A 26333-nucleotide genomic window follows, 5' to 3' on the forward strand; every position below is an offset into this window, starting at 1 on the left:
GGAGCACAGGCCTTGGTGTGAAATCCAAGTACAATGTACTAGTATGTCACCAGTAAAAGCACTCCCTTTGCTGCTGCCATGAGTCCATGTCTGCTCCTGCCTGGTGGGCTCCCCCCTGCTTCCCCAGCAGAGCTGTGTTTGCTAGGACAGGGCATCTCCCTAAGGATGTCACTCTGTCTCCTGAGAGACCCTTGGCAGTGCAGGAGAGAAAGTGCTGTGAGCTGCTTCCCTCTATGGGCGGCCCCTGGGGCAGGCAGGGTGCTCACTGCAGCTGTGAGCAGAGAGGTGTCTCTCTTGAGTGGCAGAGACTCGGATGTCCCCTCCACAATAGCACTGCCATGGAAGCAAAGGCTTGTGACCCTCTGGCTGCTGTGTTCTGGTGCTTCCTGGTGATACAGTGTTATCAAAAGGATTTTATGATTCTGACTTTCTGAAGGGTCAGATGCAGAGGAGAAACTATTTTGGGTTTGGTTTGGGTTTGTTTGTCTTTTCTGGATGCCTTTTGGTTGCTTTTGAACAGCTTATCTAGACTGGCCTTCATAATGCTGTGTTTTCTTCAAGAAGAACCTTTTGCTCTGACTGGTTGTAGAACAAATCTGAAACATGAAACAAGACAAATCAGTAAGAATTTTGGGTTGTTTTGGAAGAAAACAGCTTCAGATAGTGGAAGTACAGAGTGTTTAGAGGTAAGGAGAGATGGTGCCATGCCTGGACAGGTAAGGACAGGGTAAAGCTGCACTTGAGGGCAGACAGGTTTTGAGGAGAGATACACAAGAGGGTGAGGAGATAAGGAGATGAGGCAGGGAAGAAGGGAGAGCAGAGATGGGATGGGTGGTGCTACTGGAGAACAGATGGAAAGTTCTGTACCTGCAGATGGGGCTGTGCAGGAAAAGAGAAAAGCAGCTTTGTTCTTATTTTGGAGAAGACAAGAAAAGGAGGAAGATGAAAGCAGGAGGTAAGGAGGTTTCAAGAGCTGTCAAAGACAGCTATATAATACTAATGGTAGTGTAATGATAATCTCTTACTGAAACTTGTAGTGATGACTGGTCCTGAAGCTGAGTTCAACACTGATAAGGGTGTGACATAACTCAGAAGGAGAGATTTTATTTTGTCTAATGTTTTGTATCTATATTTAAAATGGTAGTTTTCACCTTTCTGAATAAATAAAACAGGAGAAGAAGTTTCAGTCTTCAAAAACCCAGCATAAACTTTGTGGGCACCCCAATCCTATAAACACCAGCATAATCAACGATGTGATCTGGGGGCCTGCTGTCTGATGAAGCTCTAAAAGAGGCTGCCCCAACAAGCCATGGACTACAATTAATAAATAACTTCATCTGTAGCAAACATGTTCTGTTATCTGTAGGTATCTGTGGCATGTGATAACACAATTATATTCTCTTCAGAAAGCAGCTCTAATTGGCTGCAGAAGATAAAAGGTGGAGTTGTGGTGAGGCTCCCTGGGATGCAAAGGTGGAAAATGCTGTAGTCGAAGGGAAAAGGCAACCCCGACCGCCCTCTGGTGGGTCTCCAGCAGGAGCTCGCAGGGCCCGGGATCCGGGATCCCGCTACTGCAGGGAGGTCCAAGGCCACCTTCTCATCTCCTGCCCTGCAGAGGTATGATGGTGTAATTGAAGCCTAAATACAAAGGGATGGGTAATCTGGAGCAGTTTTCCATGCAGTTTTTCAGTTTTAGTGCTGAGTTTGTGTCCTGCTGTGGGTTGCTATTAATAATACAGTGTATTACACTGTGATTTGCAGCTTGGGCGCCTTTTGCACTGCACAAACACTGCTGTGAGTTGGACTCAGAGGTTTCTGAGCTAGCAGTATTTTTATTTGTTTGTTTTTAATAGCTGCTTGGATGTGGTGCCAGCTGCATGGTCGGAAGGAATGCTCTATGGCCACTTGTGCAAGCTGCAGTCCTGTGTAAGAGATGGCAAAGTCACCGTGCCCCAGTGCTGCTTTGAATGAGGTTTTTCTGAAGTGTGTGCTCTCTGGTGACAGAGGGGCCAAGTCTCATGATGGTTGTTCCTGGGGCCAAAAGGATAGACTTTATTTCCAGTCTCCTTTGTTTTGATTTGATTCCAAGCACAGTGCTGGTGGCTTCCCCCTGACGGCCTCACAGATACTGGAAGCTCAGAGGGCAGCAGGGAAGAGCTGTGGGCTCCTTGTGCTGTAGCAAGATCCCTCCTAAGCCACATGACAGAACTGTACATCCCCTTCATCTTCCATTTGCCAGCCTGGAGTGGATGTTGCAACAGCCACAGCAGCATTCCCACTCCTGTGTGACATTCCCTGTACACTGCCATGGATTGGGTTAGCCACCGAGGTCATCCTGCTCATTCTAAGCTACCTCTGATGCTCCTGCTGTTGCTCAGAGTGGCTCTTTCCCCAGCCTGACCACACCAGGGCTGCCCGGAGCCGTGCAGGGCCTGCCACTGACCTGCTCCTTGCTCCCATCAGGTGATTCATCACTGCTTCCCAGCAGCACAGCCTCCTCTTCTTCCTGTGGCTCCCTAATCCTGTCCACCTCCATCTCACCTGTGGTCTCAGTAACGCCACAGTAAAGACAGTAAGGAGTCTGAGCAGCACAGAGCCAATGGCAGAACACAGCAGGACCCTGCTTCCCTAAAGAGTTCCCATTTCTAGTTGCATCCTGACGGCTTTGACCAAATTTTAGTTTATCTTAAGGAATGCTAGGCTGACTTTCTGATTCAGAGCAGGACTGGCCCAACCAGAGTGAGGAGAGCTGTGATGTGGTGGATTGCTGCATTAATAGTATTGCTCCATCAAGGAAACTGTAATCTCTTAAAATGAGAATTAATTTGACAAGATTTGTTTTTCATGAACATGTTGATTGGCATTAATCTCTTTTAGCTCTGTATCAACTATTCTTTTCCCAGGGATTAGTTTCAGACTGACAGGCCTATAGTAATTCAGTCTCTGTAGCTACATACTTTTATAAACAGACAAAATATCAGCCTTCTTTTAGACTTGTGGAATTTCTCCTGAAATCTAAGAACTGTTGAATATCAGCATCCATGGTTCAGAGATCATTTATGTAGAGAGTTCTATAAGCTTGAGAAAAAGCTATATGGATCTGGAGATATAGGCATTAATTTAAGCAGATAATGTCTAGTGCTGCACCCTGGGTGTGTCTTGGGAGAAAATATCCCCTTGTGATGGAGCTCAGGCACAGCTATAGTTGTTGAAGAGCCTGCAGAGACCATGATTTGGTTTTAGCATCCTCCTAAATTAAGTGAAAAGGATATTCTTGTGTAGTTTAACACATTATTACATTATAGCTCTATGCTGTTAGTGAAGTTTGACATCTCAAGAATAAAAGTGAGTAATTAACCTTTGAACCACGTAAAGCATCAGGAATATTCACAGATGGAGTGGACTCCTTTGTGAACTAGGAGTAGCCAAACTATTAGAGGAGATCAGGAATCCTCCTTTCAAAATCTGATATCATTCTCAGTGTTAAATTTTCCCAAAGTACATCTTGCTTCCTTATAGATAATTGATCTTTCCTAACCTCTAATTTCTTTTTATGGTTGGCTTTAGCATTTCTCCTTTCTACCTAATTTACCTGGTTATATTTGTCCTGTAAGCCTGGACAGGGATTTGAACATGTGTTGCCTTTTTCAATTTCAGGGCACTTACTTAAAATATCCAGAAGTAATTGCTGGTGATCATTCACTTTCTGTTCAAACTCCTTCTCCCTGCTGATGTAGTTACTGCTATTTTTAGCTTTAAAATGCTAAATACATAGTGCTTAGCTGGGCTTTTTCTGTTTCCTACCAACAAATATAATGATTTCGATTACAAGGCAATTTAGTGTTTGCTGGGTTTCATATTACTTTTAAATTTGAAAACATTTCCTTTTTCTCTGTCATGTTGACATCCACTGTGGAGCTTCCTGGGCTGGAGCTAAATGAAGGTGATGATGGTAAGAAAAATAAAGTGATGTTTGCCAGCAAATGTGTGAGCGGCAGGACAGATGCCTCCATGCTGGTCCTTGGCAGATGGTCCTGGGGAATTATTGACTTGATCCAGGTAATGTTTCTCCTTTCCCCTATGTCCAGTTACTGGAGCAGGCTGGCTTTGGCACCGCAGTGCTGAAGACTCCCAGCAAACACACAGGGACTGGGGAGCTGGGTCTGATGGAGGTGCTCCTAGAGGGTCACAGGGCAGCAGGTTCCTGGTTTGGGGGTGCTGACAGGATTTGTCTGGTTTCAGGGGAGCAGAGGGCAGTGAGAAGCTGTAGGACCCCACATTTGGGAGCTAATAACCGAGGTGTTGCAACATCCCTCTTTGAATAGGGAGATAAATATGTAGAGGGGAAATTGGCTGCTAATAGGAGCAGGGCAGGAGATGAGCAGGGGTAAGAAACCAGAGCTCTGCAAGTCCAGCTGGAGGTTTAGGTAAGGTTGCATTTGGCAAAACTCCAAAAACTTCAAACTTTAGTCTGCCTGAGCCTAATGCTCAGAAAATTGGGGTGGCTCCTACTGTGGCCATCCACAGTACATCCACAGCCTTCCCATTGGAAGAAGGTGCCACAAAACCTTTATCTCTCACTTAAAATGCAATTGCACCCAGGATTTCTTTCTGTTCTTCCTATCCACTGGTTAAGGATGGAAAAGGTCTCAATAAATGTTGCTGAGATATCTGCTTCTTTGTGTTGTGCAGAGTCCTCTAAGTCCTCACCAACACTCCCAGTATCCTGCGATGTACATCGGCAGGGATGGCACTGCTTCTTTATGGGTGGCTCCATAATTAGCTGCCCCTGGAAATGTAAGCTTAATTACATTTTATGTGTTGGCTCTAGAGACGCAGGAACTGTGTCCTTTGAAGGTTGTTCTTCTGTTATCCAGAAATTTGTGGGTTTTTTGCAGTGACTGAAGAGCTCTGAGGCACCATGGGTTGCTTTTCAGATTGGGTTGAGCACCCACTGTCAGTGATGCTACTCTTCTCACCATTTGTATTCCTGACCTTTCCTCTTCTGTCCCCAGCTATCCCCCCCAGCTTTGTCCTTTTGTCTCTAAAAACTGAAGAGACTCTTGCTTAGCTTTGATATGAACCATGTCCCCTGTAGTGACTTTTCCTTTTTCCCCCATCTTCCTGAAAGAATGAGTGGCAAGTCCTCCCTGGCTTGCTTGTCCAGGAATTCTTCAACTGCTGCATCAACACTTGTCTTCCAAAGCACTGATCTTGTAGCAAGGTGACAAGCATTCACTTTGGAGGAACCTCTCCTGCTGCAGGACAGTGATGTGGAACACAACACAGCAGCAGACAGAAGGTGCACTTACCCCACTGGAATATCCCTTTTCGTGTCTCACAGCTGTCCCTGAACAGAGACATTTCTGGATCCAATGTATGGAAAAGAAAACTGTTGTGTGGCTGTATGGGAACTCTAAATCCAGTTATTAGATTGTCATAATCTGTGGAAAGAAGGGAAAATAAAGCACAAACTGTGAAATAGCCTCCTCTTGAAGACTGACCGTGCTATTTTTGTAGCCCCTTGGGTCAACACGCTCCCAAGGTGTTCCTTCACCTCCAGGTGTTTGAAGAGGCTAATATTTGGAAAGAAAAGCTGCTCTGCTTAGTATAAGAGTTCAGTCTGACTTGCATGTCCCAGATGGCAGGATCTGGAGTAATTTCAGTGTAGCATCCCTGGGTGCTGGGTGTGAGAGAGTCAGTCACATCCCCAGGTAGGTGTTTCAGGCAGGTTAAAAGAATTGCTCCTTGGAGATCCCTCTCTGTCTGCCTTGACTGCACTGGGAGTTGCAGAGAGATAATTAGATTTCAGATGTAGTCTACCCTAAATAAGGAACAGAAGCAGCAGTGGATTTCTGTGTTTGCTTTTGCTTTGGCCTCTTTTTGTTGGTAAAAATCAGAAAGTGGGAATTTTGCAGAGCCTTCTTGGATTTGGTCCAGAAACACTAGATTTGCTGTTCTCTAGGAAAAGGAACCTCTGTCTTATAGGTGTGGCTTTTTCTCTCTGCTTAGGGGAAAAAAAAAAAATAAATAGTTTGCGGGTCAGTGTTCCTCCAGCACGTGGGTTTATCTGCTTGGAGCACAGGACATTAATTCCACAGGAGCCAGGTTCTGGCTGGGGAGCTGGGTGTTGTTTGATTCTGGGGATGGCTGTGGGCTGGCAGAGAAGTCAGCTGGTAGTATCTGGGCTCCCTGTGCGCTGATCTGCAGACGAATGTGTTTCAACAGGAAAAATAAATCCTGTCCGTACCTGTGCTCGCTTGCTCCTGCCGGAGCCAAATCGCTGCCTCGTGGGCTCCGGGCAGCGGCAGCGCCCAAGGAGCGTCACTGCCTGGCTCGGGGCTCTTGTGCAAGCCCCGTGCAGCCGGGGGGGTCCCGGTGCAGGCTCCGGGGTGCAGCGCCAGCCCCTGCGCGGTTTTGGAGGCGATCTCGGCTCACGCGTCCCGTCCGTGCCCCGTCCGTGCCCGCCGCGCTCCGCTGCTCGCCCGTCCCCGGCGCGTTCCCGAGCGCGTTCGTGAGCTCCGCCAAAACTCCGCGATTTGGCACAAATGCTTGCTGGCGTCACGGTCACAGCTCTGGGGACTGCGCAAGGCAAACCCGCGCTGCGCCTCGCTCTGCCGAGGGCCTTTTGGGCCACTGGGGTTCGGCAGAGAACCCCAAATCTAGACTAAAAATAGCTGGAAAAAGAGAGGCACATTTCAGGCATGCTCTTCACAAGAGGACCGACTGCTCTTGTGCTTCTGCTTCCTTGGCTTTCTTACCAGCCTTCGGCTTTTCTTTGGAAATCAGGCCACTTGTCATGAATTTTGAGAATGGAAAGAAATCTGGAAGCCCCAGGCCCCCGAGTGGCAGTCACTGTTACGGGATAAGTGTTTGCAAATGACAGCTGGTACACTGCACTCGGCGTGGTGGGGGACGCAGGGGAGGAGAAGCCACTTCTGCTATTTGCCAGCACTCTCAGGGAAGAAATGCTTGCTAGACTGGTTTGTGACATAAATGTAAAACAACAGCAGAAAAGAAACCTAAAAGAGCCATCTAAAACCTAAGAAAAGCCACTTGCTGTTGCTTGCAAGCTGATACATTGTCTTTGCTCTAATGATGGAAACAAAATTCTTCAGCTCAAGTTTTTCTTATTGGACAGTGTTTGTGAGAGAAACTACTTCAATTTCTGGAAGGTTAAAATCAGAGAAATAATTTCTTTGCTTATGGCTTACCTGTCAGAGAAGAGGCAGATCTTGGCCATCTTGCTTCCACCCCTATTCAGACTTCCTCAATGTTTGGAGCAGACTGATCTGAGTTTTTTTATCATACATGGCTCCAGATACAAAGCTTTGTTCTAGCTCTTCTGAGACTCTGTTTGGATTTCCCATTTGGCTGGGCATTATCTCTGACAGGATCTTCAGGAGCAGAGCCTGGACTTGTACCTCCTGTTTAGAAAAAAACCAAACAAAACACCCCAGGGCAGAGAGTGTGCAGTCAAGGTGCTCTGCTGTCCTGCAGCCTTTTCTGTGCTGACTTTCTCCAGCTGAGTGGGAGATGCTTCTTCCCCTCCCCTTCATGTGTAACCTCAGCTACTGTCAAGCCCTCATTTTCTTTGGTTTGGGGTTGTTTGTTTTTTTTCCTCCTTATTTGATAATTTACGTTGTTTTCCCTTGTGACACAGTACTTTGCTCATCCTTGACATTTCTGTCGTTTCTCAGAGCAGTTGAAGGAGTCAAACTGTGGGTGAGTCTGTGCCATCCTGGCCATGGCACTGGTGGTTTGGATGCAGCCATAAATCCTGAGTCTTGGAAGGAGCTCATCCACTGACAGCAATGCACTCATGGGTCTGCTTGATGCAAATGATTTGTGATGTATCACTGGGCTGGGCTGCCAAGATGTAGGTTAGGAGCAGATGAACTGGAAATCGCTGCAGAAAGACGAGGATGCGGTAGTTAGCCACCTCCATCCTCTACTTTTGGCTTCTAGGGCACAAAGAAGAAAAATAAGAAAGATGGATTCAGCTGCCAGAAATTCACGTGATGAGGGGCTGGTAGGGCTGTGGCAAAGGCTGTCCCTGGTTGCTGGGGGTCTCTGTGCTCAGGGGTCAGGCAGATGGGCACAAGTGGTACCAGTGGTGGCTGTGCTGCCCCCAGAGCTGCACATTCCCACAGCTGTGTCTCCTCTGCTCATCCACTGGACAGGACACTGGCAGCCTCTGCCCCATTTCAGTCATGTCTGAGTAATTTATGGCCACCAGTTGAAGCCAATATGAGATTCACTGGAACTTGCTGGCATCCATAAACACTGTTTTAAGAGGGGCTCAGACTTGTGTTCCTCTGCACTGCAAACAAAATCGGCTTTTGCTAAGTTTCCAAGGAGGGTCCTTTTCCACAGGAGCTGCTGCTCCTTGGGTACCTTTCCATGGGAAGGCACTGGAGTATTCCTCAGGGCTGAGGAGATGCAGACCTCCTTGTTCTTGCAGAAGTTATGGGAGGGGGAAGAGGAAATGGAGAGACAAGCCACCTGGTGCTGTGGCCACCATGGCCTGCCCGCGTTAGGAAATAAACTGAAGGCAAGTTCCCTCTGTGTACCATAGTCCCCTAAACTTGCACTTCATACCAGTTTTGTGCCTGGTGCCTGCTGATGTGAATTTGGAAGGGAAAACCTGTTTGTGGGATGTTAATTTAGGTTGTGCAATGAATCATGTGACTAGCTGGCAATTAATGAGATGGCAGATAAGGGTCTTTTGGGCTAAGATCACCCATATTTTGTTCTATGTGTGAACAGCCCTGCTGCAGATGGCAGCTACTCATAACCCCTTCCTCCCAGTGCTCTCCAGTAGCAGATAGGGTAATTCTCAGCATAAGTGTGTGACTGACTGGAAAATGCACCAGCTGCCGTGGGAGCCTCCTTTCCCGTGAGTATGGTCAAGTGCAACCCACAGCCCTGGAGGCTTCTCCTTCCCTCACCTATCCATGGCTCTCCTGCTGTTTGCTGTGCCTCTCTGGATCCACAGGAGAGCAGGGACTTTCACCATCCTGGTGAGGAGGATGTTGTGCCTGACTGGGGCTCCAGCACAGCTGCTTGATGGAGCTGGACATCTCCAAAGAGGCACTTGCTAGCTGGTCATCATTTTGTTTTCCCTTGGTTTCTCTACTTTTCTTACTGCCTCATTCCTTGCAAAATTCCATGTGCTTTGCTGCTCCAGCTGGCAGCTCTAGGCTGCTTCATGCTCACTGTCAGCAATCCTCTATTTCACAGCGCAAAGCAGGGGCTGCAGGTGTGGCCCCATGTCTCCAGTGCCTTGTTTGCTGTATCCATGCTATTTGTATTCTTTGGTTATTGCAAAGCCAGGGAATTTTGGAAGGGGTCTAGAATAAAACCCAGTGACAGGTTAGTGTGCTTAGCAGTGTGACAGCAGGCACTATCTTGTCTCACCTTTTCCAGCTTGAAAAAGGTTCCAGGGGAAAAAATCTGGGTTGCTGGTAGCTTTTGGTGGGCTATGATGCGGTTTGAAATATCCCTGTGGGAGGAAGAAGTTTAAAGAGTGATTTAAGGGCTTAAGGTGCTGGGAGGGAGGCTGGGGACGGGCAGGACCATCTGCACAGGGGAGTGCCCATCTGTGTGGAGGCTACAGGGAAGGGATGCATTGCAGGGGAGCAGTTCCCATCTGGTGGGAATGGTGCTGAGCTGGGGGTGGGGGGATGCCATGGCAGGGGAGGGATGCAGGACCTGGGCACATCCAGCAGTGCACAGGGGGTGACAGCTGCTGTGGTGTTTAGAAGCCAGCTCAGGGGTCCTGCTCCTCAAACAGGGCTTGTGAGCACGTTCTGAGGCTTGGCTGCTGTGCCAGCTCTGGGATCAAATGGATCATCTTGTGTAGCTCAAGTATTTTGTGAACAATTAAACTGCAATTTGTGTCAGCGTGACTGCTCCTACAATGTGATGGCAATTGCAGGAAGTGCAGTGTTTGATGACCAGTATCTCATTTTCTAGAGGGTGATTGAGATTTCTTTTTCACACTCTGATGCAAATTTCTTTAAATTTAAGATCTACTGAGGGGAGAAGAGAACAATTTATCTTAGATGAATCGCAAAAACTTGATAAACCCTTTAGGTGTAGCAGTCTGTACTGCTGGTGGTTTGCTGCTACAGACTTTAGGCCCGGAAAAGCTTCCACCATGCAAAGAAGTTTTTTTCCTGGACACTCAATCTGTGACCCTCACTAGAAACTATGCAAACACACAGGGACAGCCTGACCGTGCAAGGTGGTGCTTTTACCAGCAGCTGCAGGTCGGGGTCAGGCAGATCACAGGGAAGGATCACAGCAGCTCCCTGCACTCCCTCTCTCCTCCCCACATTCCCGAGCTACGGTGATTTAAGGTTAACATTCCTTCATTTGTTTGCAGCTACAAAAAATAGACATCTTATAGGGAATGGTGAGATGATGTGCAGATTCAGCAATGAGAGGTAGAGAATGTTATATTCCCTTTGGTGGCTTCACATATTTTAACAGACTTAGACACCTTGTTCTTTTGGTGGCTCGGTCCAGCACAAGCAGGTCTTCAGTTCCAGAATGACCTCTTGGGTAGTACCCCAATACCAACGAGATAGGAAAGATTTGATGTATTAAAAATTTTCACAGGTTCAGATTGTTAACAATTTCCTACAGTAAACATCATCTGTGTTTTTTTGCACTGTGTTTTAGAGGGCTGTGCTCCCTGAGCCTCCACCTTGTAGGAATTTTTGTCTGATTTAACTATGAGCAGCTGGTCTTTGTCATTGGCTTCAGGATACTGCTCCTGCAAGGGCAACTGCAATTTTTGTACCTTTGCCTTTTTCTATTTTAGCTACAAAGGACATGTCCCTATATTATTATGAAAATCATCTCTTGCTAGACTAAACTTTGAAGCTGCAATATTAACCAAATATTAACCATGCCTATGATCAGTGTTTCTGTGGTGAAGACACAGCAACATCCTCTTTCTGTTCTAACCCAGCCTGTTCGCTATTTTTGCATGTGATATTTTGATGCTGCCTCACCTTATGCTAAACACCAGTTTTCTACTTATTTTCTTTATTTGTGATTCAGTTAGCTTTTGTATTACCAACATAACTTACTTCAGTAACACATTGTATGGTATTTTGAACTTGCTTTGTGGGGGTTTTTTCACTCTCTCTTACAAATTCTTTTATTTGTCTATTTTGGCATTAAATAAGGCCTGTTTTTCTTTCTTTTTAAGGACACCGGCTTACTGATTTCTACATGAAAATTTCACCAGCATTAAGACTACTTGTTAGTATGCACAGCTACAGCAGAGGATGTTTTATTTTTTGACAGCTCCAGCTTCGTTAACGTCTCTGTAAACTGTGGAAAGAAAGCTGCCATTTTAGTACATAAGTAGGCTGTACTACAAACAGACATTTCCGAAGCAGGAGCCAATCCGCAAAATATTGCCAATTCGCATGCAATTAGAAATGAGGTTGACTATCATATCTTTAATTAAATATGCTAAGTGAGTTGATCAAAAAATGGCCAAGCTGACAAAATGAAAGTATCCTTGATCTACATCTAAATATACATTTTTCAAAGGAAGTTGTAGCCTTTTATCATGCCTTCATATTCCAATAGCTGGCATTGATTTCAGCCTGTCAGCTTGAATCTACTTGTGTTGATAAGGAGTCTTTGATAATATGATGATATTTCTTTTAAATAGAGCTATTTTTCCCCCCAGAGGTATATGGATTTGGGGTCACCTTGTTGGGTTTGCCCTTTTGTATTCAATGAGTTACCCAGAATCTCCTGCTCCTGTGTATTTATTTAGCTTTGTGATTTTGTCAAGGTTATCAGTTAGATTTTTTATCAGGGTCTATTTCCTCTGTGCCTCTAGCTTCTGAAAATTGAGATTTAACTTTGTCTGGCAGTTAGGACCTACTGCACAACTAATGGCAGCTCTGCAAACCTTGCCAGCTCACTAGAGGGGCTGTGGGGAAGGGAAGCTGCTTCTTTCTTGAGACAATGCTTTGACCCAGAAGAATATCCAGTGCACCTTGGAATCCACTGACCCCATCTGTCCTCTCCAGTTATGTGCTTTTATCCACCATCAGCTCTGTGCCCACCTGCCCTGTGAAGCACTGATGGGATATTTTCTTCCACCTTTTACTGCATCTCCTCACAGACTGGCCAGGACTCTCTCCTTAAACCCAGGTACCAGTTTTTCTTCATCTGCTTGTCTGGCTTGGTGTGCATACATCCACCCAGCAAACAAGGGCAGTTTACTTCACAAAGAAATATGGTTTTACTTACTACAAGCCATTTTAAACCATTTATTTGACTTTTAAATTATCCTCAGCATTGAACTCTCATCTGCTTTGCAGATGGAAAGCAGCTCTTACCAAACAGCCTTTGTTGTGTGGGATATCCCCAGCCCACACTCAAACCACTCTGACGTTCTTCTGACCACTTTCATTTTACATCATCCCCAAGGCTTAGCCGAGCTCCCTGGATTTCCCAAGCAGGTGGTAATTGCTATTCTGGAGCTTTCTGAGCTGGCATTACATGGACCAACCTCCTGACCAACTTCAGGCTCACTGAATCTGCCTGGGCACGAAGTGTGGGGGTGTGCTGTCCTTCTGCAGGGTCTCATTTTCAGGATACAGTTATTCCTCACCAAAACCTTCTAAAGGATTGTGTCAGTGTGAAAGGGGCTTCATAAATGCCACACCAGGTGTGATGTCCTAGGAGACAGTGAGAGACAAGCTCCATCAAGCTTGTTGGAAGCCATGTACAGTTTGGAAACTGCATCAGTGCTGTTAGCTGAAAATCGGCTGGTGTTGCTGGCTCTGATGTTAAAAACATGTTAAAAAACAACTGCTGCCACTCATCAGGTCATCTATGGAGAGCCCATATTGGAGCACCCTTTCCTTATCAAATTGGACCCACAGAGAGAAGCTGAGGAGGTACCTGTCCCCTTGTGTAAAACAGTGTGATGGATCAGCATTACAAAGGTCACATTTTTCTTAATACCTACACACAGCACCACATTCCTTTACAGAAATTGGTCTTTTGATGTTTGCTTTGTGCTTTAAACAAATTTCTGGCAAAATTTCTAGCATGTCTTTGGGATTTATGACGTCTCTATGTGTCCTTAAACAGATCATCTCCAAGTTTAGTTCCTCATGGGCACCCACTGATACATACAGGTAATTGCAAATGTCATGGTTGGAGTTATTCAGTAATAACTAGGTTTAAGTTAACTTTGGGTAAGACTTAGCACTGAAGAACTTTGCCCTTCTGTTTTTAGGTAGTTGGGGCTGTCATGGGGACTGGAGATCCTTTGTCACTGTTTGCTTGTTATTGGATAAACCAGACACACAGAGGCACCTCCTTCATACACACACTGAGCTCTCTTAAGATGACAACAAGGCCATGACTTTACAAAGTCTGTTCAAGTTACTGCTTTGGGCCAAAGCAGTGTTTTTGGCTCAGGACATGTGATATAGAGGGTGCTTGGAACAGACTTTTTCCTCTGTTCTTTCAGTGGTGAGAAGGCATGGCTAGCTAGCCATAGCCTACTGGGATAAAAGCAGTTTCCTCTTGGAAACAAGCAGTCCTTTTTTTTTTTTTTTTTTTTTTTATCCCTTTGCTATTCTTAAAAAGAGCAATATCTAAAACTTCAGATTTTTGTCTGCTTTTTCCCATTTCACGCCCATTCTGTGATAGAGCTTGGTACAACCACAGGGTATGGTGCAAAGGGCTGATGTCAAGCAAGAGGAAACAGACTTCTTTGTAGCCATGCAGGTGCCTCAGGTATTCATGTAGGCAAGACATTTTCCTTTCCTTCTTTTCCTTTCCTTCCAGAATTCTTTTGGGTTTAGGACCAAAAACCCAAAATGCTTTGGATGTGCCATAGCAGAGAAGTTCCCCATTTTATTCTTTTTTTTGTTTTTCTTTGTTGATTTCATTTTTCTATACCAGACATTGCTTCATGTACTTTTATTCTGTCTTCCTTGCTTTTCTCTGAAGATAATAATCCAAATATTTTCAATCTTTTGTGGATTGCCACACCTTTGATCCTACTTGTTGCTCTTTGAATCCTCTGAAATTCCCAGTCTCTGAGATGGCTGGAGATGGCTGGACCACAGCAGTCTGCGTGAAGTTGTACCACAGATCTATGTCAAGATATTGTATCTTTTTATTGTTCTTCAGCCTATTTTATCTGTTTGCTTACTTTATCTGCACACAAAAACCAAATCTGGGTGGCACCTGGTGGCAAAGGCTGTGATCTAGGTTGCTTCTAAAAGCATTCGCGGTATATTTGTGCAAACTGCTCCTAAAGACTTCTATTGACTCCATAGCCCCATAGGCTATTCCAGTGGTTTGTGACCTTTGCTATTAGAAAAACAGAAAAATATCTAACCTAAAGGTAAAAATTTACGTCTTACATACCTCCCAAGGGCAGGGAAACCAGCTTTCTCCACTTTTCTGTGTGATGTCCTCTTACATGTTTGAAGACTCCCATCATGTTCAGCATTCTCCTTAGGAGCATGTGCCTTTTGGGTCAGGTTTTCTAGACCTCTTGGTATTCCTATTGACCTTTCCAACTGGGCTATATCCTTCCTGTCCAGCTGAACTCTCAGCTGTCCTGTGCAGACTGAATGGAAGTGATTCCCTTGTGTCCTACAAGGTTCAAGCCAGGTCACACATAACAGCATGATGTGCACATCAGCTGATGTCCAGCTTGTGAACAACTCACTTGCCCTACTAAACATAACTTCAGGTCTTTCCTCCATCCTTACTGAGCCGAACTCCATCATCATCTTTTCCGTCCTCATCCAGGAGGATGGACCTGGACCTGCACTGTCTCCTGCCTGGTGCAATTAAAAAATTTACCTGTCCTCATCCTCCTGTTGAATAGTCTGTAGGTATAATAAAAGGTACAAGTCCTAATCAACTCCATTCAGTGCATCCTTGTATTTTGAAAGAAAAATCAGTCATCACTACATTCAAGTAGCATTTAATTTGCTTGCTTTGGCCTTATGACAGATTTCATCCAGTTTACTTTTCATTTTATGAAAAAGGAGCATGAGAAAATAACTTATCAACAACTTTACCTTCTTGCCTTTCCCTGCCAAGGCCCCCCTTCTTTAGCTGTACTTTGGCCATTTGTCATTTGTAATGGATCTTAGCAGTTTGCCTTTTCTTTTAAATACAGAACTTCATGCAGATAAAATTACCTTTGTTGGCCATTGTGTTGTCCATTCATCTGGCATTTTTTGAGGCCTCTGAGGTTTTGCTTAGTTCCCACTGGGGCCCGATTAACTTAAAAATTTATGGCAGCCCAGTCAGTTCAACTTCTGACAGTCATGAATAGGCTCTGTGTCATTTGGAGAATGGTTAATAGCCTGTCTTATTCCGATATTTCCTTATTCTAACGCAATTTTTGAGCATAGTACCAGAGGAAACCAGTAATGGGATGGCAACAATATGAATTTTATTATGTTTTTACACAAAACCTAAAACCCTTCCTTTTTTTGCTGAGTTGAGCAATTAGCTTATGGAGTTCCAAATACAGCCTTTTAGAATCTCTGCCTAGTATTCAAGGTCCATTTGTGCTCTTCTCATTTCCCCCTTCCTTCACTGTCAACTGAAATTAGAGATTTTACTGGCTTTCACAGATTCAGATTTCTATACTCTGTTGGCATTTCCATATATTGTTTGTTGGCTCAAACAATATATGGAAACATCCCATTTGGCATAACGGCTTGATCTTTGTAACCCTGGGAATGTACAACCTCTTGGGCTTAAATATATGGAATCATAGAGTGGTTTGGGCAGGAGGGGACCTTAAAGGTCATCTAGTTCCAAGACCCCTGCATGTGTATATATATGTATATAAATATATAGGTATATATTCATAAAAATCTATCTGTATATATAAAAGCTTAAATCTATCTGTTTATATGAAAGCTTAAATACATGTCTTTGTATTTGAATTTTTGGTTGGTATCAATCTCCCATCCTTACCACTGCATCAGAGGCTGGTGTCCTACCTGCTCTGCACATCTTGCATCTTGCTTTTAATCAGGTCAACGTTAGACTTGTAAAAAGGTGTTAATCTGAATTTAAAATGCTGTACTTGGCTTGCACAAACTCACAGCGCATGCAAGGTGGTGTGATGCAGCCTACAACATGATAATGTAAACCTAGAGAATTGACACAAAGTAGGTACCAAGTAGCTGGTTACTCATCCCTGAGTAACCTCCCCACCCAGACAAGCCTTTAGCTAATGGTTCAGCTAATGCTGTCTTTCAAATTAGATCCACTATAATATTTCAAATTAAAGAACTCAGCTGCAGTAGGACAGACACATGGGAAAGATTAGGATGAATTAAGTAAAGGTGTGACATTAAATTGCAACAGTTAAAGCCCACCAAATCCCTGTGTGGATGTTCTCTCTTTTACAGATAAAATATCCCTCACTTCCTTTACATTTATTTCTGAAAAGCTTAATCCTAAAGTGTTCACACTGGGGTTTAAGGCCCTCTTGCTTTCCTATCTGCAGTTAATTCAACTTAAATGTCTTACGTAGGCTGCCAATCTAAGTTAAGAGTAGATGGCTTTCTGCTCTACTTATAACTTGTGTTTTAAGGCAGAGAAACGGGTTCTTTAAGTTCTGTCTCGTGTCATTTGACAATTTGTGTTAGGTAAGTGCTACATTATCATCATTTTTGTTGCTTTTTCTGTCTATTAGACATCTCAGCATGGGACATTAAACATCCTCTCTTCCTTTAGTCTAGAGATTTATAATGCTAATTTTACAGGAATGCCATGTGGGACCAAGCCAGACGTATTACAGATATATGAGTGTCTCGTGTCTACACAAACCCACCCTGACTGATGCTGCCTTGCTATCTTTCTTTTTTCAGACAGGTATATCTCTCATCAAACTTTTAATTTTTTTTCTGGGATTTTTGTGCTGTCCTGACCTCAAGTTTTAAAGCACTTCAGGCTGCTCTATTATTGTAAAATAAATGACTGAGTCAGGTCAGGCATGTTTGTGGCATTAGAAATGAGTCTGATATGAAGAATTCTTCAGGGCTCAGGTGGAAGTGGAACAGTGCTCTCCTGCAAACAGTTTTGGGAACAGAAAAGATTTTGGGGATAAGGAAAAGAGCTGGGTGACTTGCATGCACACTGTAATTAATTATTTTTGTTTGCAAACATCAGATGCCCAGGTGTTTTGAGCCATTGCATGCCATATTTGCATGCATTAGTAATGTCAGGATGAGCACACTGTGCCACTCTGTAGCATTGTGATTGATTCCTGATCTGCCAGCACTATAGGCCAAGGCAGACTATTGAGTCAGGCTTACGTGGGATCATGAATTGAAAGCTTTCTATAAAAAACATTAAATAATTAAAACACAAATTCCACCAGGGATGCTGAAATGAAGAGGAGCAATTTACAGACAACGTGAGTGGATGCTCAGACAATGGACTCATTACATTTCTGCATTGAATATGCATGCTAGTTAAAGCCCTGGTGAAATATTCCAATTGAAAAAATGGATGGAGGATGATTTTCTAGCTTTAAGTAGCAACTGTTCCCTGATTGAATCCACTGCTGAAATGTCAGGCATTCACCAAGGCATTTCTAAAGCACCATACATTCTATCACTGGCACATACTGGCTACCAACCAGTGACCTTTGTGGATAAGGAAGGAGGGGAGGAGGGAAACTGAAGAATAATGGGAGTGGGCTGCAGAAAACACACCTGTAACCTCTGAAAGTCCAGTTACTCTCATCTTCCACCAAAGTTATTAACTTCTCAACTGTTTGATGATCCCACAAGTACAGAAAAGGTAGGTTTAGCATTGCTTGGGAGAATGAATTGTGTATTTCCATACCCTAACACCTCACACTTTCTCTTGGATTTACCTTGGATTTGAACACTCTGTTTGCAAATACCTTATTTTGAGAACATAAATGTTTTTCAAGCAGTGCTCTCCACATGTAAACTACTGACATGAACTCTTCACGGATCATCTTCAGTCTGTTTTTTCAAGACTTAACAACAATATAAAATACTCAGTAAAAATACTGATTGCTGAAGCACAGGTTGTTTTTCACATTTCCTTTGGTCTGATCCTGTAGCCACAGACATAAATAGTCCAACAGATCTTTATTTTTTTTGCTCAAGAGAAGCCATCCATATGTGTTGGAAGGAATGAGACTGTTAAGGGTGAGTTGTGACATCTGCAGGGGGAAGGGGAGAAGATGGACATGCTGCATCCTTGTTTTACATGACAAAAGACAGAGAAGCAGCAGGGAACTTCAGCCTGCCACAGAATCAGTAGGACAGGTCACACATCACTACAAAGGCACAGAAAAACAGTGGTGTGGGTGGGTGAGAAGAGGCTGCACTTGATGTTTGTTGATTTACCTGTCTGTGGTCTAAATTATTGAGCTGTAGGCCCACCCTAACAGTATTTTCAAACAAACAAAAATAATTTTTGAAAAACTGGAAGGGGAATTATAAAGAGTTACAAGGATAAAGCAAGACCTGGGGAATAGAGTTAAAAATCTTGATACACAGTCCTTAAACCTGATAGCTGAAATGAATAATTAGAAGCTCAGGCTTGATGAATGCAGACAAATACAAAGGCATAAATTTGAGAGCTAGGCTATGAGGCCATCTTAAAAGCCTACATAACTGTGGACTTCTCTCTCAAATTCCCAGACTTGATCTTTCCAGGTCAACACCTGCTTCAGCAGAAGTTACTGGCTCAATGAATAAATTTCTGAATGAAATCCTTTCGTTTTTCATGCAGGAGGTTAAATGTGTCGGTTCTGCTTGATATGTGCAGTTACTTCTGAAGCCACTTCCTGGTTAAGACCTTTTAAAACACATGTATTCCCCAATGATTCCCCAAAGCCACTTTTTAATACATAAACTACCTGTGCTTCCTAAATTATTTTGTTTTTAGATTTATACAGAGAAGAGAAGAGAAGAGAAGAGAAGAGAAGAGAAGAGAAGAGAAGAGAAGAGAAGAGAAGAGAAGAGAAGAGAAGAGAAGAGAAGAGAAGAGAAGAGAAAAGAAAGGAGCGTGAAGTACTTTTTACTTTCCAGTATTTAGCCCTCTTAAAACTGAAAGTTACTGTGCTCCATGCTGCATACACATTGCCTTTCAGAGGTTTTCTCACGGGTGGGAAACCTTTGGAATTCAGAAGGGAGAGGAAAGACTATATTAAAGACTATTAATTATTATACCTAGGGAAAAGCAGAGTTTTCCTGCTATTTACAGAGCAGTGTAAAGAAAAAAAAATATAGGTCAAAATGCAAATGCTCCTTTAAGCTTCTCAAGCTACTGAGTTTATATATTTCTTTTCTAATTTGCTATGTCAAAACACTAATATTAATAAGTAAACAGCACAGTATTAAATTTGTGTCCAATATGAACATCAGTGCTACAGCTGGCTGATCGGTGAGGAACTGCCATAATTTGAAAATATGTGAGGGAGAGGTCCAAGGTCTGATTTGTCCTTTCACCACCTCTACCCTGGTGCGGGGCACTTCCAGATGAACACAGCACTGCAAGATTCTCACTGAACTTGACAATTTATAGGTTCTTAATTCCTCTTAAAACAACACAAAACCCTGCACCCTAACCCAAACTGTCGCTTGAAAATTGGAACATGTCTTGATTAAGGTCATAGCAGAATGATAAGAGAGCAATGAAGAGTAATGAACAGCACCCAAATATGCTGAGTCTTACTTTTTTTCATTAAATACAAGACAGTCTTTCTTCTTTGTATTACACTGTTAATTGCCAAACAGATATTTTGAAAAGCAGGTTCCAATTGATGTGTCCTTGGAGAAAGACTTGTGCTCACCCTGCAGAAAGATTTAATTCCTCAGTGTGTTTTAAAATAAGGTTTTAGTGCTGAGCTTCCTGACTCAGTCTTAATGCAATTCAAAAGATATTTTTTTTTGACAGGGAAAAATGACTAGAGTCACCAAATTAATTGTCTTTGAAGGAAAAATAAAATCAAAGCTGAATAAATGTACATCTTCCCTCAGTTTCTAAAACTCTGGTTTTGGAGATGAAAACATTTCCCATTTTATTCAATAAGCAGGTTAATGACACTTCTTGTATTTATGTAAAATCGTAGAGGACCACATGGAATGTGGCTACATTTTATTAACCCCTTCCTCTGTTCATAGAGATTGAGTACTCGACACCATCATTTAGAAATGTACATATTGCACCAAGTCAGGGCACACCTTCATCACGCTCCTGGAGTCATTCATACTCTCTTCTTAATGCAATTTCTTGCCCTGTAACTTGATGGCACAACCTCTGCCCGGCGTGAAGGTGCAGAACCTTATTAATGCACCTTGCTGAAGGAACTCGAAACCCTACGTTCAGCTGACTCACCAGGCAGATGCGTCTCACTCCTAACAGGACCTGAGTGAAGGGCATAAGCCCTGTCACAGAGACAGGGTGATCCTGTAGGGCAGCCTGGGAATAACTAAGCTTGTACCAAAAAGCTTTGGGCTTCTGCTGATTGAATGACTCACAGAGCTAAGCCCAGCGAAGCTGGTAAATTTTACCCAACAGAGCTTATGCAGATCTTGGCTTCAATCCAGCAGAGCACTTAAGCACATGCTTAATTATACGCAAATGACATAGAGCAATTGAGGTACACACGTGTTTAAGCGCGTTGCTGGGTGAAAGACTTTAGTGAGAGAAACGTGGAAAAGTTGGTAACCCCTGAAAGAGGGGAAGTTGAGAGGTGCAAGTGACGCCATGCCGCAGCCCAGGCTGCAGAGGTACAGCCAGTTTGGTGGAGAGCTAGTCCAAGGAGGGCACTGGGTTTTGATATCTGGCCTCTAGCGATTCTCCAAATAGTTTACTGTGCAGGGCCATGGTGAAACATCATAATCATGGAGATTACAGTGCAGAAAACTCATGTTGGGACTTTCAGATGGACTTGGAGGCCCTGAGAGTCCAAGGGACACCACCTCTAAGTAATGGCTCTGGCAGTCTGCAGCGGGGCCTCACCCCAGAGATGTGTCAGGAGTGGGGAACCACATCAGGCTTTACTTCTTTACATTGAGGGTGGCTGAGCCCTGGAACACGCTGCTCAGGGAGGTCGTGGAATCTCCCTCTTTGGAGACATTCCAAACCCACCTGGAGGCGTTCCTGTGTCACCTGTTCCTGCGTCCCCTGCCTGGGCAGGGGCGTTGGACGGGATCATCTCCAGAGGTCCCTTTCAACCACAACAATTCTGCGATAGTTAAGCCTTCTCCCTGACACCGACCGCGGCCGCTCCGGCCTTCTCTCCTCCGGGAGGCCCTGCTGGGCATTAAGCCGCCGGCACGACACCGAGGGGCTCGGGGTCCAGCCCCCGCCGAGGCCGATGCCCGAAGGGTCTCTCCCGCCCCGCCCCCGCTCGGGGCCGGCACGGGCAGCGCTCCCACGGCCGCGGCGGCCTCCTGACCCGCGCGTAACCCGGCACCGCCCGCCCCGGCAGCAGCCGCAGCCCCGGCGGGGCTCCCGGCTCCCGTCTCGCTTCCCGATCGCCGTCATCCCCATCCCCATCCTCCTCCTCCTCCTCCTCCCGTCCCGCCGGTCCTCCGGGCGCGTTTCCCGTGGTGCAGCGCGCGCGCGGCGCTCTGGCCGGGTGTCGCTGTCACCGCCCGCGGACGCTCGGCGGAGCAGCAGGAAGGAGCCGCCGCCGCCGCCGCCTCTCCCCCCGGGCTCCCCCCGCCGCCGCCGCCGCCCCGCGGCCCCCACTGCCCGCGCCCCGCCGCCCCCGCCATGCCCGGGGCCGCGGCACGGCCGCTCTGAGCCGCCGCCGCCGCGCCCCGGCCCGGCCCGGCCCGGCCGCCTTCTCCTCGCAGCTCTGCGGCCGGTAAGTGCCGGCGGGAGCGAGCCGGGGCCGGTCGGGGCCGTTCGGTGCGCGGAGGGAAGGAGGGAGGAGGAGGAGGACAGGGAGGGGAAGGAAGGGAAGGAAGGGAAGGGGGGGGCCGCGGCGCGGCGCGTCCCGCATGGGCCGCGCTTGGCCCCGGCGCGGAGAGGCCGGCGGGGAGCGGGGGATGAAGAGGCGGCGGGCGCCCTCCGCCCGCTGCTCCCGCTGCTCCCGCTGCTCCCGCTCCGTCCGTTCCCCCGGCCGGGAGCCGCGGGGCCGCGCAGGCCGCGCCGGGGATTGGGCCGGCGGGGCTGCCTGACAGACGGACAAAGAGCTGACGGACGGACGGACAGCGCGTCCCTCCGGCCCCGTCCTCCCGGGCCGTATCCTCTCGCTGCCCGCCTCTCCATTGTTCCCGGTGTAAGATAGGTGAAGCGTGCCGACCTGCGAACAGTCATTTCGTTTGGTTTTATTTCTGCATAACCTTCTCAGAGTCTCCTCTCAGCTGCTCGGAGGAAGCTTTTGCAAGGCACCTCTTTTCCCCAGCGTCGGGAGCTGCTAACAAGTGCCAGGCTGGAAGTGGCTTGGGAGAGCAGGGGGTCCAGTAGGAGTTGAAGAGAAATTAGTTGGGCTTCAAACACTTTCACTCATCAACATCATTCCTCCCCCGATTCCTGCCAAACCTCAGCTGGGGTGAGTGCAGCAACGTCTGCATTAAGCTGGGCCATGGAAAGGGAAGACAATGTTGCAAACATAAATCATCTCTCTGATCACTTTGTTTTTGTAAACTGTTTAGGGCAGCTGTGAGAGATTTTGCAGAATGATTAAAAAAAAGTATTTATGTGGAATCTGGTGATCACAACTTTGGTCTTGCTTTGAAAGTCTGCTTGGAGCATGACCTATCTCTGTCTGCATACACGTGACATTCTGGTCCAAGAAGTTGTAAATGGGAGGGATGTTTTAGTCCTGATGAGCAGCATCTTTGCCACTGGATGGGAAAAATGACAGAGGACTGTGTTTTTTCTGTTGAATAGGATCTCAGTTTCTCTGTTTTATTTCTGTGCTTATTTGCAAATGTCAGTGGTACTTTACAAGCTTGCTAGGAACCTGGGCCCTACCCATCTTGCTTCAACATTTTGGAGTGCCCATATCCAATTTCATTGTTGTAAGTTGTATAAATTTAGTAGCCATTCTCCATGAGTTTGGTGAATATGCCTTGTGAAGGGAAGAAGTAGAAAAACAGTACTACCCTGCATCAATTTTTGCAGGTGTTCTTACCCTATTCTCAAAATAAGTCTAGATAAACCAGTAGTCTGATTGAGACTTGAAATCTATCCTGCTGTGTGAAAAGTTTGCATACCTTCAGGCAATGTTAGTTTTTCAGTGTTCACTTCCAATGTTGGGTTTGTGCATTGTCCAGTGACAGCTGTCATCTGCAGGAGTTTTGGCTGCACCGGAAGCTCTGGAGCATGTGAGGCCTGCTTTCCTGTGGATCTCGTGGGATCTGCAGTCTCTTGGTACAGGGTACAGACACATTCATAGGAGAGACCAGCAAAGCCTGCTCTTGTTACAGTAATTTAGGAAAACAGAATTAATTTTCAGTTGAAAACTGTTGTAATGGCCTTTCGTCACGAATATGCAACTGAGTGTATGTGTGTGTTTAGTTTCCAAAAGCGTTTTCTTTGTAGTTTTTTTCTGGATGTCTGCATGTCCCTCTTCCCCAAGTACACCTGTACTTAGTCAGTAGCTGATATAAATGAAGCAAGCTGAAAAAGATGAGGATGATCTCTTGCATTTAGACTGCTGTGTGCATGTGTACTTCTGTCTTTGATCCTCAGGCTGAGACCTGAGAGAACAGATGTGTATGTAATCTATGCTTCTGTTACTGTCTGTCTTGTCCATGTGTGTTTCAAGTCTACTGTATTGCAAACATATTCCATTTATGGAAAAATCCCTAATATAATGGATCATGAAATCAAACTATTAAGTGGGTAAGTAGCTTGAAGAACCACAATGATTAAAAAAAAAAAAGGGAGGAGAATTATTCAGAATGTGAAAAGTTATATCGCAGGCTGAATTGTTCACCTGAAGGAGCGTACACTTTGGAAATATTGTTATGAAGTTTTTCAAAAGGTGGTTTTCCCCTGAGTTCAGTGTGTACAAGTTTATTTGTATGAGGATTTAAAGCACTGTGGAATGTGGGGGTGTTCTAAAGACAATTGGTGTAAAAACATTGAGGTTGGTTCCATCTGAGAATTTCTGTCTACCAGTAATATTAGAGTTGAACTCTGAGAATGCTAATAATAGTTAAATATGGTGATGGTTCATCTTAAAGAGTTTAGCTCACTTCTACATATGTTCTTTGCACCACAGGTTCAGTAATATAGGTTTGCAAATAGTGGAGCTCAGGGTATGGGTTGTTACTATATGATTCAGGTTAAACATTTAAAAATGTACTAATGGGGAGGAAGTGTTTGTTGTACTCTAATAATTTGGGGAGAAACATGGTGGGTTTGGTTTTTGTGTCTGCTGCAAGACATTTGTGATTTTTTTTGCGCCTGGAATCTCTGTAGTGTCTTCCTTCGATGAGGATTGCTGTGTGGGCTCTTACAAATGGAGACCTGTCTGAATGGAGCAGCTTGATGGAGTGGGCCTTAATCTATCAAAACTCCTTTAAGTGTTTAGCATAATTTGGGATTAAGTTTGATTTAATTTTGGCTCTAATATAAAATACATCTTTCTCTGTGAAATAACAGAAGTTAAGTAAGAAATATTAATACTGGAGTAATGTCTTTAATAAATGAAGATACTGCTGTTACCCTAACTGTGGAATGAAGCATCCAGCTTTCCTGTCCAAACTTAGCTAGCATGTTAATAGATATTAAATGAATGGTGCAAGCATTGAAAAGTAAGCACCAGTGGAAATATTTCTTATTTTGAAGGCTCTTAAATGGATCTAACAGAGAAATAGATAGGTTTTATTAAAATAAGTACTTCCTCTGCATTTGCCTGGCATTTTAATGATAGCTGCCTTTCAAACCAGCATTATTTATGATGAAATAGATTCAAGCCTTCAGCTTGCCATTGGATCTGCATAACTGAGTTTTTGAAGACAAAAGTAGTCCCACAAAGGCTCCATGGATGGAGCCAGACATGAGTGTCTGCTTCTGTCAGGTTGCAGGGCTTATGTAAAGGATCAGTACTGTGATTAAGTTCCACTTTAATTTGTTTAGGGTTTTTTTAAAGAAACACTTTTGGGAAAATTGTATTTCTTGGAGTACTGAGATTCTTTTTTTTTTTTTTTTTGTTTTTTCAGTTCTGTCCATTGGTATCTGTGCAGAAACCCTTGTTCTAGTATTGAGACAAATGTATAAACTTACTGTTTTTTAACAGCTGAGACATAGCTATTGACAGAACATGTCAGCAAACCTCAGCCGTTGGCTATAATATGCAGTTATATGCCAAGCACAAATTTCTGTCTAACAAAGGAAAATCCATTCAGATTTTTATGAGATTTATTTTCGTTTACACAAATGCTGTTAGTTACTTTATTTCAGTACTTTCCAATGAAGTTAAATACACAACCCCATCTGTTTAGCTCATTAGCTGGTACTCTATATACATTTTAAATGTACATTTTTTTATCTACATAGAACAGAATGTTTTATACATCAGCAGTAATTTCATAAACTACACTAGTGAAAAAAATTTAAACTATTTAACTTACAAATTATTGTACAAATTAAAATACAATAACATATGTATTCAAATATTATATGTGATTAAATTATCTTTGCCTGACTCCATATAGAGATATTTTTTGTATATCATTCATCAAGTTGGATAAAATACTTGGAAAAAAAATCTATAATGTGTTCTCACAAAACTTGATTGTAAGTGTGTCCCAAGGGGAAATTCACTGTCTTTTAGAAAAGATTGTGGAATCCACAACCTGAGAAGGGTTAGAATCTCCTGATAACTTTTTTCACATAGTCAGAATGTTATTTTGGGAGATAATATAAAAGCTGGTACTGCTTTTGCTCCAAAGTAATTTTTAATGTTCTCTTAGGATATTATCAGTATGTTAGTGTATTCCAGGCTATGATATCAAGAGGTAGCAGTGCGAATACTGTAATGTAGTTAATGTATTACTAACTTATATTATTTTATTATTTCATTGCACTTTTGAAAGCAGCAAGCCATAGCTCAATAACAGCATGTGTATTGGCCTGATCCTGGAACTGATATACTCTACTGGCATATTAGTATCACAGGATCTGCATCTTGTCACGGTATGTGCAGAAAATCTTAAGACAGTGCTGTCTAATTCTTCCCTTATGACTAGGATGACATTTTTATAAGCGCAGAATTAAACAGTCTGATGATAAAATGAAATCTGTGTGGGAAGAAGTTCCAACCTGCAAACAGCAGT

At 44.4% G+C, this 26333-nt stretch overlaps 1 protein-coding gene across 3 annotated transcripts in view; it reads left to right on the top strand.

The window, feature by feature from the left end:
• Positions 1 to 21822: 21822 nt before the first annotated feature.
• Positions 21823 to 26333, top strand: part of ZNF148 (zinc finger protein 148) — a 38012-nt gene continuing 33501 nt past the window's right edge. For all 3 annotated transcript variants that reach the window (XM_005519640.3, XM_014249530.2, XM_014249531.2), the window contains exon 1: positions 21823 to 21904. The gene's annotated coding sequence lies outside the window, so the exon portion shown is untranslated. The remainder of the gene's footprint in view (positions 21905 to 26333) is intronic.

The sequence above is a fragment of the Pseudopodoces humilis genome, chromosome 8 (assembly GCF_049639895.1).
Source record: "Pseudopodoces humilis isolate 2021_Gansu_Grassland_sample_001 chromosome 8, ASM4963989v1, whole genome shotgun sequence".
Lineage (NCBI taxonomy): Eukaryota > Metazoa > Chordata > Aves > Passeriformes > Paridae > Pseudopodoces > Pseudopodoces humilis.